The 18,263-nt window shown below is 40.7% G+C and overlaps 1 non-coding gene across 1 annotated transcript; it reads right to left on the bottom strand.

Annotated features, from left to right (window-relative positions):
• Positions 1-12,362: 12,362 nt before the first annotated feature.
• On the bottom strand, positions 12,363-12,469 carry LOC131223085 (small nucleolar RNA R71). Its single transcript, XR_009160285.1, has one exon. It is a non-coding gene; the product is annotated as a small nucleolar RNA R71 (small nucleolar RNA).
• Between the last annotated feature and the right edge of the window lie 5,794 nt (positions 12,470-18,263).

Here is an 18,263-nt window from a genome sequence, read left to right on the forward strand (position 1 = left end):
ACGAACAGCGAAGATCAGCTCGCATCTGCTGAGCGGGCAGCGCTGAACGCCTAGGAGGAGAATCTAGTCGCGGCCTCTTGCCGAGGAAAGGTGCACCCTGAAAGTCAGGTCGCGGCTTAGGAACCATCGGTGCTTGCATACGGGATGACTTGTCCCTGTCCTGCTCTGCTCACAAGGATATGCTCACCAACTCCACATAAGAAGAAATGCTAGCACAGCATATCTTCGATCGGATCTCAGGCCTCAACCCTCAGAAAAGTGCCGCATCCTCATCGGCTAATCGCCCAAAATCAAAGGAACATACTAACCTAGCTCAGTGAACCGGTTCTCATACTCCGTCACTGACAGCCGTCCCTGGCGGAGGCGAAGGAACTCACTCTCCTTTTCATGTTGGTACGTAATCAGAAAATATTTCTCGCGGAAGCGTGCCTTAAACGCCTGCCACAACCACTCAAATCCTTCCTCGACAGTGCGAAGAACACTATCCCACCATAGACTGGCCTCCTTCTCAAACATGAAGGAGGCAAGCTCGACCTGCTCAACCTCAGAGCAGTGCAGCGATCTCAGCATCTTAGAGATGCAATCGATCCAATACTCGGCCTCCTTTGGTCTATGAGAACCCGTAAATGTAGGAGGTCGTAAGCGTTGGAATCACTCAAAAGTGTCGCTCGCACTGGCGCTCCCAGATGGAGGCATAAGTGAAGCAAGAGGAGTCGCCCCCACTGACTAAGCAAAGATGCTAGCCATGGAAGATAGGAACTGCTGCTGCTGCTTCTGCTGCATCAACAGCATCATCTGCTCAAACCTATTAGACGGTTGAGCAGACGAAGATGCACGACTCAGCTCAGGAACCGAAGGCGTGACTGGAGGAGCCATAGGTGTCGGCCCAACACCGGCATGAGACGGGCCCGTCTGTGGATCTGTCTGGCTATTGCTCAGGGGAGGAACCCCAACAAGCGACTCAACCAAGGAGAGACGGGCCGAAGTCTTCGAACTCTTAGGAGGCATACCCTACATTCAACAGAAGATGCAACCTGTAAGATTCTACGTCACATAATCCATCCATACAACATTCATAACATAACTCCAAAGATAAACAACATGCATTCCATTTAACAAAATTTTTCGCAATACAAGTAGTGCAGCGTTACATGAATCACGACAAGGAAAGCATGTGAACTACAGCATCTAACACTTCAACAACAACAAACAACAACAAACAACTCCAACTACAAAGCCAACAATGGCTACACACAGAAAGAAACAATAAACAAAGCAAAAGACGACTACAACGACAACTACTCGTTGAAATCAGGAGATAGAGGCGGGGCACCCTTATCTTGAAAGCAACACAGGATAGACTTCAGAGTTCGAGTCACCTTCTTAAACTTATGCTTCACAAGGCCTCAAAGATCCATAATATCCCGGCGTAGAACAGCCTGCCCTTCTTCAAGCCGAGCAATACGAGCATCCCTGGCAGCCTGATCTATGCTCTGCTCTGGTGCCACATGAGGAGAGCTCTCACTCGTATCCTGTGCCTCTACCTCTTCCTCGTCCTGCTCTGTTTCTTCTTCAATTTCAGCACCACCTTCAGCATAACTCTCATCCGCATCACTCTCTGACTCATCCTCACTCTCTGAGGCCTGACGACGAGGACCAATCTCCATCTACTTAAGGTTCGTCAGATTAATATGACAAACAGGAACCAGCTTCTCTACTCCAAGCCTATAGCCAAACTCATGAGCAAGCTTACAGATGAGTCAGCCAAAATGAAACAATTCGGTCCTCTTAGTTGAACGAGCGATAAGGATAATCTAACGCAAGATGTACGTCGACACAAACAACTTCGCTTCTTGCCCTACCTGATGTAGAAAATCTACCGTCAGGAGCGTACATTCGTTGCGATTGCTCCACCTCGGATATACAATGAATGTACACATGTGGTGAAGTAAGCGGAAGTCATCCGTCATGTTGGTAGCCAGAAGACTCTTATTAGGCTGCCATTCGACCAGACGACCACACAAGAACCGGGTGCGATGGTCCCTCTCACGCATATTGTTTAAATTCTTCTCACTGGCATACACCTCACCAAGTGGGACATTCAGAAATTGGGATATCAAAGCAACGTTGACCGTGGCCTCCCGACCGCTACCACAAGGAATCTTGAACTGCAGAGGCTCCAGCGAAGGATCACGAATGTTGGCATAAAAAGCTCAAACAGTACTTGCATTCGTGCGATACTCGCCCTCAAACAAGGGACACAAACCAGCCCCTTCCAGGCGCTCCAACAACAGAAACTCGCCAAACAGCCATGGATCAACATGAGCCTCAAAAAGGACCCTACGGCCTTCATACGCTCCATGCGATAGCTCTGCCAACAAGGTTCTACCAATGGTAGCTCGAGAGTCAAGGTCCCGCTTGGTCTGGAATTCACGAGTGGCGGCGGGGTCACAGCGGCACCTCTCGGCCTCCGTGCACGAGTTGGGCGGCTAGGCCCGGCTTCAACCACGGGCGCTCTCTTCTTCCCCATCAAAGAAGGAAGGGAGGAGATGGAAAATATGGCCGAGATAAACTCAAAGAGGGCCATGGAAAATGAGAGAAAGAGAGAAATAGGAAGAAAAGGGGAAGCTCCCACACACTTGAGATCCTAAAGATGGATTTGGGAACCCAAATGAGAAGAAAAAGAAGGGTAAACAGCAATGGGAGGTGAGGTTTTAAGATGGGTAGATAGGGTTTGCACGAAAATGGAAGAAGAAGAAGATTTGGAGGAGTTTGGAGAAGAACTTGAAGGAAAAGAGAGCAGGGAGGGTAAGTTGTGAAAGAAGTAGGGCTTAGAAGGGGTTTAAACCAGCAAACCATGGAAGGGTGGGCCACACTAAGCCACAAAAGCGTCGGCCCACCCGGCGTGGCCTGCTGTTCGGCGAGGCCTCACCGAACCGGTGATGACATCACTGGTCTCTGGACCGTCCGGCGATGGCTCGCTGATTGGGTGAGGTCCTCCTGGTCCCTTAGCTTCAAAAAGATGTGGGTCCCCCCTGGGCCCCACTGGAAATGCCCCGATCGGCCCCCTTGCTTGGTTCGACGCCTATCGGGCCATTCGGGCAGAAATCTGATACAAACAGAGATTTCTTGAAGATTGAAGGGTTGAAATGGGACGATAAACCATCTAAACTCATTAATAGATAGTCTAGGAGAGGTTTCGGGTCGCTGTTTGTGATCAGGAGAGAGCACAGACTCGATCTCAGCGATCATTTTCAGTAAACTTTCACCGATAGAAGCAACAAAACACAAACACACAAACAACAATAAACTCACACCCAAATACACTAAAGTGACGACAGTGTGCGGTGTGTGATCATAACCCAGGTCCGGTTTAATCCAAATCATGCTCTGATACCAACTTGTAACGCCCTGAAATTCGAGGGTCGAGCATAACTCAGCTCCCGAGTTCTAAAACATCACTTACGCAACATATTTAATGATGGATGTATGTTGTCTGTATTAATGCATAAAACATGGAATAGATTAAGCCAAATAACAAATATAATTTAGGGATAAGTGAAGATTGCAAGCGAAAGACTTATAGAAATATATGTGTACAAGTGCACATCCCTGAAATACATATACATACCAGGTCGTAATACAAGTGTCACTATCAAAATTACAAGTATCAAATTACATCATTTAATTCCAAAAGAAATCCCAGCATCCCTCGCATCATAACAAGGCTCACTAGAACCCGTCTGAAAACTGCATAAAAGAGAAAGCAACCTCATCATCATCGATCTCCCGCTCTGCCTCAGAAGTCTCATCAACATCTGCAGCTAAGACAGAGTCTGGTGGGTGTTTAACACTGCCCCAGAACGTGGGAGTGAGTGATCAACTCAGTGGAACAATAAAGCAAAGGTTAACATGTTATCAGTTCAATCAAGTAGTAATGATAAAGTAGAACAATTAAACATGTCCTAAGTACTCTTGTTAATGCAAGGATGTATGAAGAATGATGCGTGCCCTCGCGCGTACACCCTCAGCGTTTTCATCTTAAGTTACGCATGACACCACCTCAAAGTGCGCCACGTCTACAAAGCACATGCAAATGCGGTGCATGAACATGATTACCAAGTTGTTATTAGTCCTTTTCATATAGCAGGATTGGGAAGCTAAGGTACCTTCCTCATATCACCATCCAAACAGTGATCCATTCTAGGGTCGTCAGTCCTAGACATCTCATACGATCATATGGTTTCAGGTCGTTGCAAAGGGCTCGTCACCAATCAATGCACGCCTATCACACCTTCGTTACTACACTAAGGCTCGTCACCTCAATGCGGTATCCAGGTATGCTCGAGGTCACTACAAAGGGCTCGTCACCAATCAATGTAGGCCGACAGCACGAATATAGTGTCCCATACCACCATAATCGGCTCACGAGTTTGGTTGCTCACTGGTCACTACGGGGAGGCTCGTCACCCCAGCGTAGGCCGACAGCTCGACCACGGTGTCCCATACCACCATGTCCGGCTCATGAGTCTTAGCGGATCAAGGTACCATGGTTAATAGAATTTCATTGGTAAGTTCGGTACCCTAGATTCAAACAGTAGCGTCCATACATGGTGAACATACATCGGACAATCGGGTTACTTGACGAACTCGACTAGCATGAACGCACGTTGGGTTGAACGACATAGAGTGAGCAAACACTCCGCGTGGCCAAACCACTACCGACAACTCTAATACGACTCGGGTTCGTCTAATCATGTCCTACGTGGCGAAAGCAACCTCAGCCACGAACTTAAGGCTGATTACCGATTTCCTGGACTATTCATAGTCCCAAGCACATTCCATTATAATAGATATTGATATCAGCATTTAGAATAGCAATGGAACAACAACTCAAATCATATGGTGCATGAGCATTTAAAGAATATCAACTTAACATGGATTCTCACATAAGTAATACTTGAAATTAAACAACAAGGAATGTAACTTGCATGAAGGAAATCATACACACCAGTGGGAGAGTTGAAAATCGCTTCTCAACACCCATATTAGGTTGATATATCACACTTTAGATCATTCAAGCATTTCTACAAACACTTAGAATACATAATACAACATACATGACATATGTTGAAATACAAGCATTTGGACAATTCCTTTTACCAAGGAGTTGTCGCACATACAGTTAGCATAAGTATACGACAAATAATCATGGCAATCACATGTTCATATTTTATACGCATACGGTACTTTATACATACACATAGAATACACAAATCTCAATATAACACAAGCATATCAGGAACGCAGAATAAACATAACATTTGGCATGTGAAATCTCATCCATAACAAGAATAAACCAGTCACTGGCATTGAAAGCCTTGAAAACTATAACCTATACGATTAAAGTCCGCACCTTAACTAAAAAAGAACACCGAACTGATTTCAGATGATATGTCTTCGTCAACGGCGACAATACAACTAAAAGTAAGAATAGAAATGAGCTACAACAATACAAAAACCATTCTAAGCTCTAAAACAGATTAGGGTTAGGTTAACTTACCCAAAGATGAACTCAGAATCGCTGGAATAACAATTCAAAAGTGAAGGTTTAAGGATGAAGAAGAACAGGAAAGAATCTAAGAAGATTCACCAACTTCTCTCTCACTTTCTCTCTCTTTTCCTTTCTCTTTCTTAGTTAGGGTTAGGAAATTCGTATGGAAAAGAGAGCTAGGGTTTTAAGGTCTATAAATAGGCCTAACATTGATGAAAATAACCCCAGGGCTAAGGTATACTTAGGGTATAACCAAAACAGGCCTCACTCGATCCAATGAAGCACTTCCGGTGGGCCTGTTACCACGAAAGGTCGGACTTAAGCTCACTGACCATGGATCTAGGTCAAGCTGAGTTTTCGTACCGACCGGATCTTTAAATCAGCCATGGCGGACCACACTCAATTCAACAGTCACCGAATCTCGATCAGGTCCATAAGCACTGGGCCACCTTTCCTGATAAGAAGGTGAAATTGGGTCAGAATCCAACGGTCAGATTGCTTAAAAACATCGCGCAAGCGATACGACTCAGATTTCATAAAATCTTATTAAATTTCCAACCGTTCTTACAGTCTTCACTCCGAACTCAATCAAATCGACCCAGAACATCACATGGACTTGATTTTTGAAGTGATGGTCAAGTCCAACATGGTGACCGCAACAGCCTAAGATCATCGCTATCGGACTTTCGACACGCAGTCCAGGTCCGATCCAGAACTTCTAAAAATTTCCAAGAGCAACTGGCTTTAGCAATGAATTCCAGATTTCAGAGTAACCTAGCGCTCACTATTCTACAGATTTTGAGTCATGCAGATCCAATTTAAAGTGATTGATGCAAATTTCACAAGCAATCAAGTATAGCGCTAATTACCCCAAAAAGCTTCTAAGGAAAACAGAGGTAGTACTCGGGTTTTGGCACAATATTTTCAGGGTCATTACACCAGGTATGCTCGAGGTCACTACAAAGGGCTTGTCACCAATCAATGTAGGCCGACAGCACAAATATAGTGTCCCATACCACCATAATCAGCTCACGAGTTTGGTTTGCTCACTAGTCACTACGGGGAGGCTCGTCACCCCAGCGTAGGCCGACAGCTCGACCACGGTGTCCCATACCACCATGTCTGGCTCATGAGTCTTAGCGGATCAAGGTACAATGGTTAACGGGATTTCATCGTTAAGTTTGGTACCCTATATTCAAACAATAGCGTCCATACATGATGAACATATATCGGACAACCGAGTTACTTGATGAACTCGACTAGCACGAGTGCACGTTGTGTCGAATGACATAGAGTACGCAAACACTCCGTATGGCCAAACCACTGCCGTCAACTCTAATATGACTTGGGTTCGTCAAATCACTTCCTTCGTGGCAAAAGCAACCTCAGCCACGAACTCAAGGCCGAGTACCGATTTCCTGGACAATTCCATAGTCCCAAACACATTCCATTACAACAGATATTCATATCAACAAGTTAGAATAGTAATGGAACAACAACTCAAATCATGTAGTATATGAGCATTTGTAGAATATCAACTTAACATGGATTTAAACATAAGTAATACTTGAAGTTAAACAACAAGGAATGTGAATTGCATGTAGGAAGACATCACACCAATAGGAGAGTTGAGAATTGCTCCTCAACGCCCGCAATTAGGATAATAAATTACACTTTAGACCATTCAGACATTTCTACAAACACTTAGAGTACATAGTACAACATACATGACGTATGTTGGAATACACGCATTTGGACAATTCCTTTTGCCAAGGAGTTGTCACACATACAATTAGCACAAATACACGACAAATAATCATGGCAAACACATGTTCATATTTTATACGCATACGGTACTTCCTACATATACATAGAATACACAAATCTCAATATAACACATACATATCAGGAACGCAAGATAAACAAAGCATTTGGCATGTGAAATTGCATCCATAACAAGAATAAACCATTATCTGACATTGAAAGCCTTGAAAACCATAACCTATACGAATATATTCTGCACCTTAAACCAGAAATAGCGCACCGAACTGATTTAGACGATATGTCTTCGTCAACGGCGACTAGATAACCTAAGACAAGAATAGAAATGAGCTACAACGACACATAAACTATTCTAAGCTCTAATACAGATTAGGGTTAGATGAACTTACCCAAGGATGAAATTAGAATCACCGGAATAACGATTCAAAGGTGATGGTTTAAGGATGTAGAGTAACAGGAAAGAATCTCCAACGATTCACCAAATTCTCTCTCACTTTCTCTCTCTTTTCCTTTCTCTTTCTTAGCTAGGGTTAGGAAATTCGTATGGAAAAGAGAGTGAGGGTTTTAAGGTCTTTATATAGGCCTAACATTGATGAAAATAGCCCCAGGGCTAAGGTATACTTAGGTTATAACCAAATCAGGCCTCTCTCGATCCAACGGAGCACTTCTGGTGGTCCTTTTTCCATGTGCGGTCGGACTTAAGCTCATTGACCATGGATCTAGGTTAGACTGAGTTTTCATACAGATCGGATTTACAGATAAGCCGTGGCAGACCACTCTCAATTCAACGGACACCGAAACTCGATCAGGTCCACAAGCATCATGACATGCCTGGGCCATCTTCCCTGATCCGAGGGTGAAATTGGGTCAGAATCCAATGGTCAGATTGCTTAAAATCGTCGCGCAAGCGACTCGACTCAGATTTCATAAAATCACATTTAATTTCTCACCGTTCTCACACTCTTCACTCCGGACTCAATCAAATCGACCCAGGACATCATCTGGACTTGATTTTTGAGGTGATGGTCAAGTCCAACATGGTGACCATAATTGTCTAAGATCATCGCTATCGAAATTTCGACGCGCGGTCCAGGTTTGATCCAAAGCTTCTAAAAATTTTCAACAGCAACTGGATTTAGCGTTGAATCCCAGATTTTAGAGTAACATAGCGCTAACTATTCTACAGGTTTTGAGTCATGCAGATCAAATTTAAAGTGATTGATGCTAATTTCACAAGCAATCGAGTTTAGCGCTAATTACCCCACAATTAGCTTCTAAGGAAAGTACTCGGGTCTTGGAACAAAATTTTCCAAGTCATTACACCACATAAGAAAAATGTGCTCATGGGTAAAGTGGGCCCCACATCATGATCAATGTCCTGAATAATGCGCGACCTACAACTTTTGATGGATATGTCAGATTTACTCACGAGACGCAACGTTGGAACCACGGTAACGATGCAATCGCAATGGCAAAGGTCTTGGGTCAATCCAAGTCGGGTCTACATGACCAAACTCAAGGATGACCGTGAATACTATCTGAAGGTCGCGAGCCACTAGAATTTGACTGGTATAACCGCGAGACCAAAATGAACGAAATGCATACTCACACATGCATACATGGTAACTCGGGTCGGGTCTCACAATCTGCTGCTGTCTAGATCAGCCCATAAAATTAATAAATGGAAAAAAAATAGATTCTACAAGGTGGGGTCCACCCAGATGTGTCACATAACTCCCAGACCCAGCCCATTCCCAAGAAAATCCATAAAATCAGGCCTCAAGGGCCTCTAAACAAGCAACAAACTAGGTAGCATAATTGGGCCTGGGTGTCCAGCAACTTGGGCCTAGATGTCCCAAAAATCTAAAATTTCTGGTTGCATGGTACATCAGGTGGGCCACATAATCATCACATCCAAACCATCGAAAGGGGAGAAGAGAAGAAGAAAGGAAATCTCATCAAGATTGGATCCATGGAGAATGGCCCCATCAAGATCGCATCCATGCAAGTGGTGGCTAAAACCTTATCCCAAGGAGTGGTGTGGGACCTCCACCATTGATGTGGTGAGTTCTACACTCTCCATATGAAGCAACAAAAGATCTATAAAAATAAGAACATGCAATCTATCCTACATGCTCACCCACTTGTTGGATCTTCAAGTTTCTTCAACCACCATGCTCCTCAAGCTTCAAGGAAGGAGGCTCTATGGTGATGATGGGTCTTAGAGGGTTAGATCTAGGGGGAAAGAAGAGGAAAGAGGGCTAGAAAAGTTCAGCAATGGTGGACGTTGGAGGGTCTTTTGCAAAGAGGAGAAGAAAGAAATGAGGGGAAAGAAGGAGGACAAGGATAGTTGTAGAGGTGAAATGATGGGGTTTCTAGAAAGGGGAGGGAAATGATGTCTTCTCTCTCTTAAGAAGAGAAAAAAATTCAGCTTTTTACTAGAAAAGAAGACTTGGGTTAGAGCAACCCATTATTAGTTGCTAGGAAAGAGGCTATCTTATCTTAGGTTAGAGCACTTTCATCATTATTAGCTATGGGAAAGGTGTAAGTTAGGCTAGGCACTAAACTAGGCTAGGCACATGGAACCTAGGGTGGGCCCACATAAGAAAAATGTGCTCACGAGACGATTTATGCACATCATGATTGGGCCCGAATAATGCGCGGCCTACAACTTTTGATGGACACATCGGATTTATGCACGAGACGTAGCGTTGGAACCACGACGACGATGCGGTCGCAATGACATAGGTCTTAGGTCAATCCAAGTTAGGTCTACATGAACGAACTCAAGGGTGACTGTAAACACTATCCAAAGGTTGCAGGTCACCGGAATTTGACCGGTAGGACCGCGGGACCAAAATGAACGAAATGAATACTCGCACATGCACACATGAGAACTCAGGTCAGGTCTCACAGAACCGAGCCAAGCTATTTTTTGTAGCTTGAAAATGAGTTTGAGATGAGTTCGAGCTTGCCCCAGCTCAACTCGACTTGGATCAAAATTAGCTTGAACTTAGCTCAACTCGGTTCGACTCAGCTCAACTCGGTGTAGGGTATATATATGCCCCGTTAAGTAAAAAACCCTACTTCACTCTTTACTCTTTATCCCCTTCAAACAAAAACCTGGCCGCACCATTTCCCTATTTCCTTTCCCCTTTAAAAAATACCCTAACCCTACCCACACGGCCGCACCTTACCTGGCCAGCCATTTCCCCCTTTCCCTTACCAGTCTTCCCTCTCTGTCTCAAGTGTTCCCTGCCCTATTTAGCGATCACCTCGAGCATTCACTGTGTTGCCCGGTAAGCCACAAGCCCAATCTATTTGTGTACTGTGAATGTGATCGGTCTCCCTTTCTCTCTTTCTCATGTCTCAATTCAGATGCTTTTGTACAAGAGTGATTATGTGACTACGTTCTTCTTTACTGTCAAGTGGGGCCCATGGTTCGGCAATCTAGACCATTGGTCCTTGAGGAATGATCACATACAACCACTTCAACCTTTCGCATGTAGAATCATATAGAAGGTGGGCCACATCATGATGACCACCTGGTATGTGTTGATCGACTTGGTGTATTGGCGTGGCCCACTCGATGGGTGGACTAGCATAATTTTCCTACCTGGTGATCATCTTGATGTGGCTCACCTTCTTGCATGGATTAGATATTCTACATGTGCCAAAGATTGGCGAAAAGAAGGGGTTGTATGTGAAAGTTCACATCCAACCATTGTATGTGATCATTTCTCTTGATCTGTTGCTTATATTACGAATGGGGAATGCTCCTTTTTTGTTCATGTACACCCCTAGCTGATTAGGCGATGTAAATGATTTTATTTTTATTTTGTTGAAAAAAGAGAGTAGAATATTGAACACGGCTCAAACTCGGCTCGAACTGGTCTGATTGCTGACCGAGCCGAGCCAAGCTGGACATGCTAGCTTGGTCACTAAACCGAGCCGAGTTTGAGTTGGGTGTGCCTGGTGACTGAGTAGAGTTCGATATGGGTGTGCCTGGTGACCGAACTGAGAATAGCTAGGCCCAGCTCGACTCGGTTCGGCTTGATGTACACCCTTTCTAACGGTTGCATTTTTTTGAGATTAATTAGTTTTGGAATTAGGTTAAGATCAAAATTTGTTAACTTTCTATTTTTAGGTTAGGGTTTTTCTGATTTACTTTTAGAAACTAAATTACTTTCTATTTCTAGGATTAGAAACTTTCCTAATTTGTTTTTAGAAACTAGGTTGCTTTCTTATTTCTTTTTTGGTTTTTCCTTTTTCTTCTACAGGATCCCAATATAGAAACTTCTAATTTGGTAACTTCTTTCTAATTCTCTCTCTTTCTATTTCTATATTTCCTTTTAGGTTTAGGTTAGATTCTGAAATTGAGGGGTGAGAGTGTTTCATGCCCAAGTGGGTTCATGATAACACTCAACATCTTTTGAGTGAAGGAGGATTGGTTGAGGGATTATTTATCGCTCATAGGATTAGACACCATAACTTCTAATTCGGTAACTTCTTTCCAATTCTCTCTCTTTATATTTCTTAATTTCTATTTCCATATGTCTTTTTAGGTTTAGGTTAGATTCTGAAATTGAGGGCTGAGAGTGTTTCATGCCCAAGTGGGTCCGTGATAACACTCGACATCTTTTGAGTGAAGGAGGATTGGTTGATGGATTATTTATCCATCATAGGATTAGGCACCACTCGAGATCCACAGAGTTAACTGAAGTTATGGCTACCAATCAACCTCAAAATCCACCTCAACCTAGGGTTGAGGAAATCCAGGATGAGAATGAGGTGCATGGACTTGAATATGAAAATCCATGTTTACACTTGAAAGTGCTTAATGAGATCATAGCCACTTTATATTTTTCTAACGTGTCCGATGACATGGTCAGGATGAAACTCGTTCTCTTTTCTTTGAAAGAGAAAGCTAAGACGTGGTTGCATTCGCTATATCCTCGATCTATTAGCACATGGAACGATATGACAAGGGAGTTCATAAAGAAAATTTTCTCACCATAAAACAAACACCCTTAGAAAATCAATCATGAACTTCGCCCAAAAGGAAGATGAAACATTCTTCAAATGTTGAGAGCGGTTCAAGGATCTTGTCAGTTCATGCTCACAATATAGTTTTGAAATGTGGCGCATTACACACTTTTTCTATGATGGACTGACATCCTCCATGCGTCAATTGGTCGAGACAATGTGCAATGGGGAATTCATGAACAAAAATGTCGATGATGTTTAGGATTATTTGGACAGACTTGCTGAAAATGCAGAATCATGGGACGTCTCTCCAAAATCGAGCACCACCTCTAGGCCCGCTCAATCAAAGGAGGGACGAAATATGCCTTTTGAAAGAGGATGATGATATCAATGCTAAAGTGGCTAATATCATAAGGAAATTTGAGGCTATGGAACTAAAGAAGGATAAGCCTAAGGAAATTCTTTGTGGTATTTGTGCTGCAACATTCACACAACTGAAAATTTCCCAACAATACCTATTTTTCAAGAGGTACTGAATGAGCAATCTAATGCCATGAATAATTACCAAAGGCCTTACAATGGACCCATCTCCAATGCAAATAATCCTAGTTGGAGAAATTATCCAAATTTTAGTTGGAGGAATGGACAAATTGCTACTCAAGGATTTCCTAATCAAATCCCAAATCAAGAGAAACCTTAAGAGGAACCGATTCAAAATTCCACACAAACTCAAGAGCTTACCCAGGCATAACGAGAATTTAAAAAATTTATGCAAAGGATAGATTCACGTGTTACGGTTATAGAGAAGGGGATGCTTTCGGCTTAACCTTTCCCCAATCCTAAACCGCAATATTAAATAAGTGATTCATGCTCTTCAAATAAAATGGACCAAGTTAAGTCTATCACCACCCTTAGGAGTGGGAAAATAATTGACAAATCTATTCTTGTAAGGGCTGAAAAGTCTAAAGACCTAGAAATAGATGAAACTGATAGACCTTGAAAAGGCCTAGCTATAAGTCCTAGAGGAGGGGTGAATAGGACTATGCCAAATTAAAATGATAATAGCGGAATTTAAATAAATAAAGGAAAGATAACACTTTAAGCAATTCACAATACGGAAATGTAAAGCAACCTCAAAATTCAAGTCTTGAGAGGTTGATACAAATGTTGTTCTATGACAACCTTACACCATAAAAAACCAAGGGTTTATGGCAGGACAACCTTACTAGAACAATTTAAGTATCAATATCTCAAACTAAAAAGGAATGAAAGGAAATAACAAGAAATGAAAGTCTAAACTATTACAACATTCCCCACAATGCTTGAAATGTAAATATTACAAAATTCACATTCACACATACATCCCACAAACTTGAATGATTAAATATATAGAAAATAAATCACACATCCACAAAACACAAAGAGTTATAGTGGTTCACCTGTGTGTACACCAACTGTTAAACAACAGCCACACAACTTGCTACTCTACTCCTAATATCCTCACACATGGGATATTAGCATTCACTATGAAAATAGGTTTTTCTCAAGTTCACATAAAACCCTTACGATTGTGTCTTTCAAATGGGCTTACACAATTCAAAAACCCCACACTCTGAGTGTTTTGGCTCTCCTCAGAAAACCAACAATTAGACATTTTTTTGGCTTAATCTCAAAGAAACCAAAAACATAGAAGATTTACACAAATGTAAAATCTGTATTTCTCCTTTTGTAGCAGCCCGGAAGAACCAAATCGGATTACAAGTTCGAATAGAGAAGTTCAATGTCCAATACTCACTTTGTAATGGTTCTAAGTTTTAATTGATTTTAAATTAAATCAACTTGGGCTAGCTCTATTTGATTTTGATTCCAAGAAGTGGAATATTACAATTCCTCTTTCAAATTAGATTGGAATGCAGAAATAAAATCAAATATAAAAAGCTAACAAAGGAGAATATTAAATATGCACAATGTAGCTTAAAAAGAACACAAAGTTATCTCTCAAAGTGATGCCTTGATTTTACTTGAATTGGATATCAAACTCTGAAAATCGTGTTATATTTATAGTTGCAGAAATCGCATCTTCGATTGGTCTTGTGGATACTGCGACTGGTCGTAGGACCAACATCATTTTGAAATTTTGAGCGCGATCAGATAAAACTATTCCATGGCTAGTCGTGGGCACTTCACAACTGGTCATGAGGAGCCATGAATAGTTATTGGAGTTTGAGTCGTAGCTGCTGGACTGGTCATGAATGAGTCATGCATTGTTCACACGACCGGTCGAGCAGACTCCAGGACTGGTTATAGCTCAACCAAAAAATTTTGAAAATCAAACAACAATGTGCTACACAAGAAACTGATTGTAGTTTTGGCACAACAAAATTTAACAATGAAAGGAGCAAATTACCATAGTACTTACAATCTCTCCCTTTGTCAAATTTGTGACAAAACACACTCAATAAAAATGAGAGAAGCATCTCAATAAAGAATTATGCACCAGTTATAAAAGGAAACCAGTTACAGCCTGGTTAAAAAATCATGCACCAGTTATCATCAATTAGCACACATTATCATGAAGTAGGCAAAACACCTCCTTACTTACTCCCCCTTAATAGCACACATAAATCTATAAAAATTATGCAAATTATGCTATGCTACTACCCAACATCCATATCCAATCCATATCTATAAAGAATCAATCCAAAAATATTTCTCCCCCTTTTGGTCACAATATGATAAATGAAGCAAACAAGAAATGAAAGAGGAAGACTTAACAAGAGAGTAATAAAGGAGTTAATTAGGCAAGATATGAAAGATATATAAGCAAATTCAAAGATCATATATCAGTAACCAAAGTCAACCAAAGTCAGTCTCACAAACTGAAAGAAACCAAAGTTATATAAGAGTTATTACAAATCATAGGATAAAAACACTTAATCAGATCCTGAAGAAGGAGCAGGTATGGTAGGATCAAGTTGATGAAGGCCCTTGTTTAAGCGCCTAAGATACTTGCGCATATATTTAAATTATAAATCATGGGCAACATTCATGTTCTCTACCTTCTCCTCAAGTGCGCGAAGACGAGCATCAAAATTAGATGGCTCATAGTCAGGATCATTTGCAGAGTCTAATTCAATTTCATCAAAAATGTCATCCATATTTATATCATCAGGAGGAAGAACGCCACCTTCTTCTGCATACCCTGCTTCAGCTCCATCACCACCCACATCCATTTATCCAGGTGCCAATTCCAATTTCATCTTATTTATATTTGAATTGTCAAAAATAAGATGATGAACAGGAGCCTCTCCAATAGGCATAACAACTAGCATGTGAGTAGCTAACACAGTCATAAGATAGGTAAAGGGAATATCAATGTGTTCAAGATGGAGATGAAATTGAATGATAAAATGACAGAACAAAGATAGAAGACAAACTTGAGTACTAGAGATGATGGAATACAAAACCCGAACCATAAAGGAAGTCAGTTATGTTTTGTTAACAGAACGTGGATACATATTTGAAATAAATATTCGATGAAGAACCCTATATTTGGGTAATAAGTACTTGGAAGCAAGCGCATTCCCTTTATGAGTCCATTGCACATCTATGTTACATAATGCTCTAGTTAGTAAAAGTTTTTCTGATTCTAAAGGTTTCTCAACTAAAGTATGAATAGGAATACCCTCGTCATTAACAAGTATGCCCATTAGAGCCGAAATCAAATGACGGTCTATATCAAATGGACCTTCTCTAGTAGCTATTTTAAACATTAAATTCTCAGTAGAAAAATCAAAAATGCAAGCAAATATAGCCTGTGCAATAAATTGGTATGCTGACCCACCCCAATGTAGGATGTTATCCCAACCTACAGATTGGAGAAGTGGAAGGAGACCAAAAGGAGCAATGTGTTCAAGATCAACAGGTCGCTCAACAATAACATTTCACATTCTTAAATCTCATATATGTGTGGGATCATCTTCGGGTGACTGAAGATGGCACCTTGTTAAAGGAGTCGATCTAGATGAGGAAGCACCATAGGAAGTTTTCTTTTTCCCTCTAGTATCCATTTGCAACAAGAAAATCAAAGAAGAAAGGAGTTACAAAAGATGTGGAATGGGTTTTTTCAAAAATAGATTTGGGTGAAGAAAACTCCAAAATCTTTAAGGAAACTTGAAATCAAGAACTCCTAGGAAGAAAATGAAGATATTAGAGTTTGAATCTACAAGAATAAGTGAAATAATGCACTAACTTTGATGAATCAAACAGTTTGATACGACTAGTCGTGCTACGACCCGTAGGAGAAGAAAGAGGAAATGAGGAAGAAAAAGTTTTTCTCCAGATTAAAAAGGTTTAGCACGCGACACGATTGGTCATGGGTCGTCACGACTGGTCGTGTACATCCTCGACTGGTCGTGCAAAGACAAAAATATGCATTTTTCACATAATTCTGAAATTTAAAATTATAATTTAATAAATATATAAAATATAATACAAAAATGTATGAATAATCAATTTAAATTGCACATACCAAGATCAAATTTCAATTTATTAAACTTACTTTTGTCGAGCAATTTAGTGAAAATGTCAACAAGTTGAGTCTCAGTTGGAATGTAATCTAAAGAAATTATTTTTTTCTTCCACTAATTCATGAATATAATGATATCTAATGTCAATGTGCTTGGTTCGTGAATGCTGGATTGGATTTTTAGATATATTTATCTTACTGGAATTATCACAATATAAAACCATTGAATCATGCACAATTCCGTAATCACTTAACATTCTATTAATCCATACAAGCTGAGTACATGCATTTCCAGCTACAATGTATTCAGCTTCAGTAATTGAGAGTGATACGGAACTTTACTTCTTGCTAAACTAAGAAACTAGGTAATTTTTGATATAGAAACAACCACTACTAGTTGATTTCCTATCATCGATATTTCTAGCCTAATCAGCATCAGTGTACCTTGCCAATTGAACACTAGTATCATATGGATACCAGAGACCCAAATTAGCTGAACTTGCGACATATTGCATAATCCGTTTAACAACAGTTAGATGAGATTCTTTAGGGTCAAATTGATATCCAGCGCAAATACCAACACTAAAAGCAATATCAGGTCTACTTGTAGTTAAATAAAGTAAACAGCTAATCATACTACGATATAATTTAGGATCCACATTTTTACCTGTAGAGTCTTTTAAGAGTCTTAAAGTTATACTCATAGAAGTATTAAAATTTTTTCCATTCTCAAATCTGAACTTTTTAATTAAGTTCGGAGCATATTTAGTTTGAGAAATAAAAATATCATCAGGTTCTTGTTTTACTTGCAACCCTAGGAAATAATTCAAGTCCCCAACCATGCTCATTTTGAACTTAAATTGCATTAAATTTGCAAACTCAATAGTCATGTTAGTACAGGTAGATCCATAAATAATATCATCAACATAGATCTACATTATTAAGATATGATCATTATGTTTCTTAACAAAAAGAGTCTTATCAACACTACCCATTTGAAAATTATGACTTAGTAGAAACTTAGTCAATTTTTCATACCATGCCCTGGGAGCTTGTTTCAAACCGTAAAGAGCCTTTTTCAAGCAATAGACATGATCAGTATTCTTAGGGTCTCCAAAACCCGTTGGTTGTTCAACATAAACTTCTTTATGTAGATCGCCATTTAAGAAGGTACTCTTTACATCCATTTGATAAATTTTGAATTTTCTAAAGCAAGCAATGGATATAAATAGTCTAATTGATTTAAGACGAGCTACTGGGGTAAAGGTTTCATCATAATCGATGCCTTCAATTTGAGTGTACCCTTGTACAACTAGTCTAGCCTTGTTTTGAATTATATCACCAAGTTCATCAAACTTGTTTTTGAGAATCCACTTAGTTCCGATAATATGTTTATCTTTAAGTCTAAGAACA

The sequence above is a fragment of the Magnolia sinica genome, chromosome 1, assembly GCF_029962835.1.
Source record: "Magnolia sinica isolate HGM2019 chromosome 1, MsV1, whole genome shotgun sequence".
NCBI classification, from domain to species: Eukaryota; Viridiplantae; Streptophyta; class Magnoliopsida; order Magnoliales; family Magnoliaceae; genus Magnolia; species Magnolia sinica.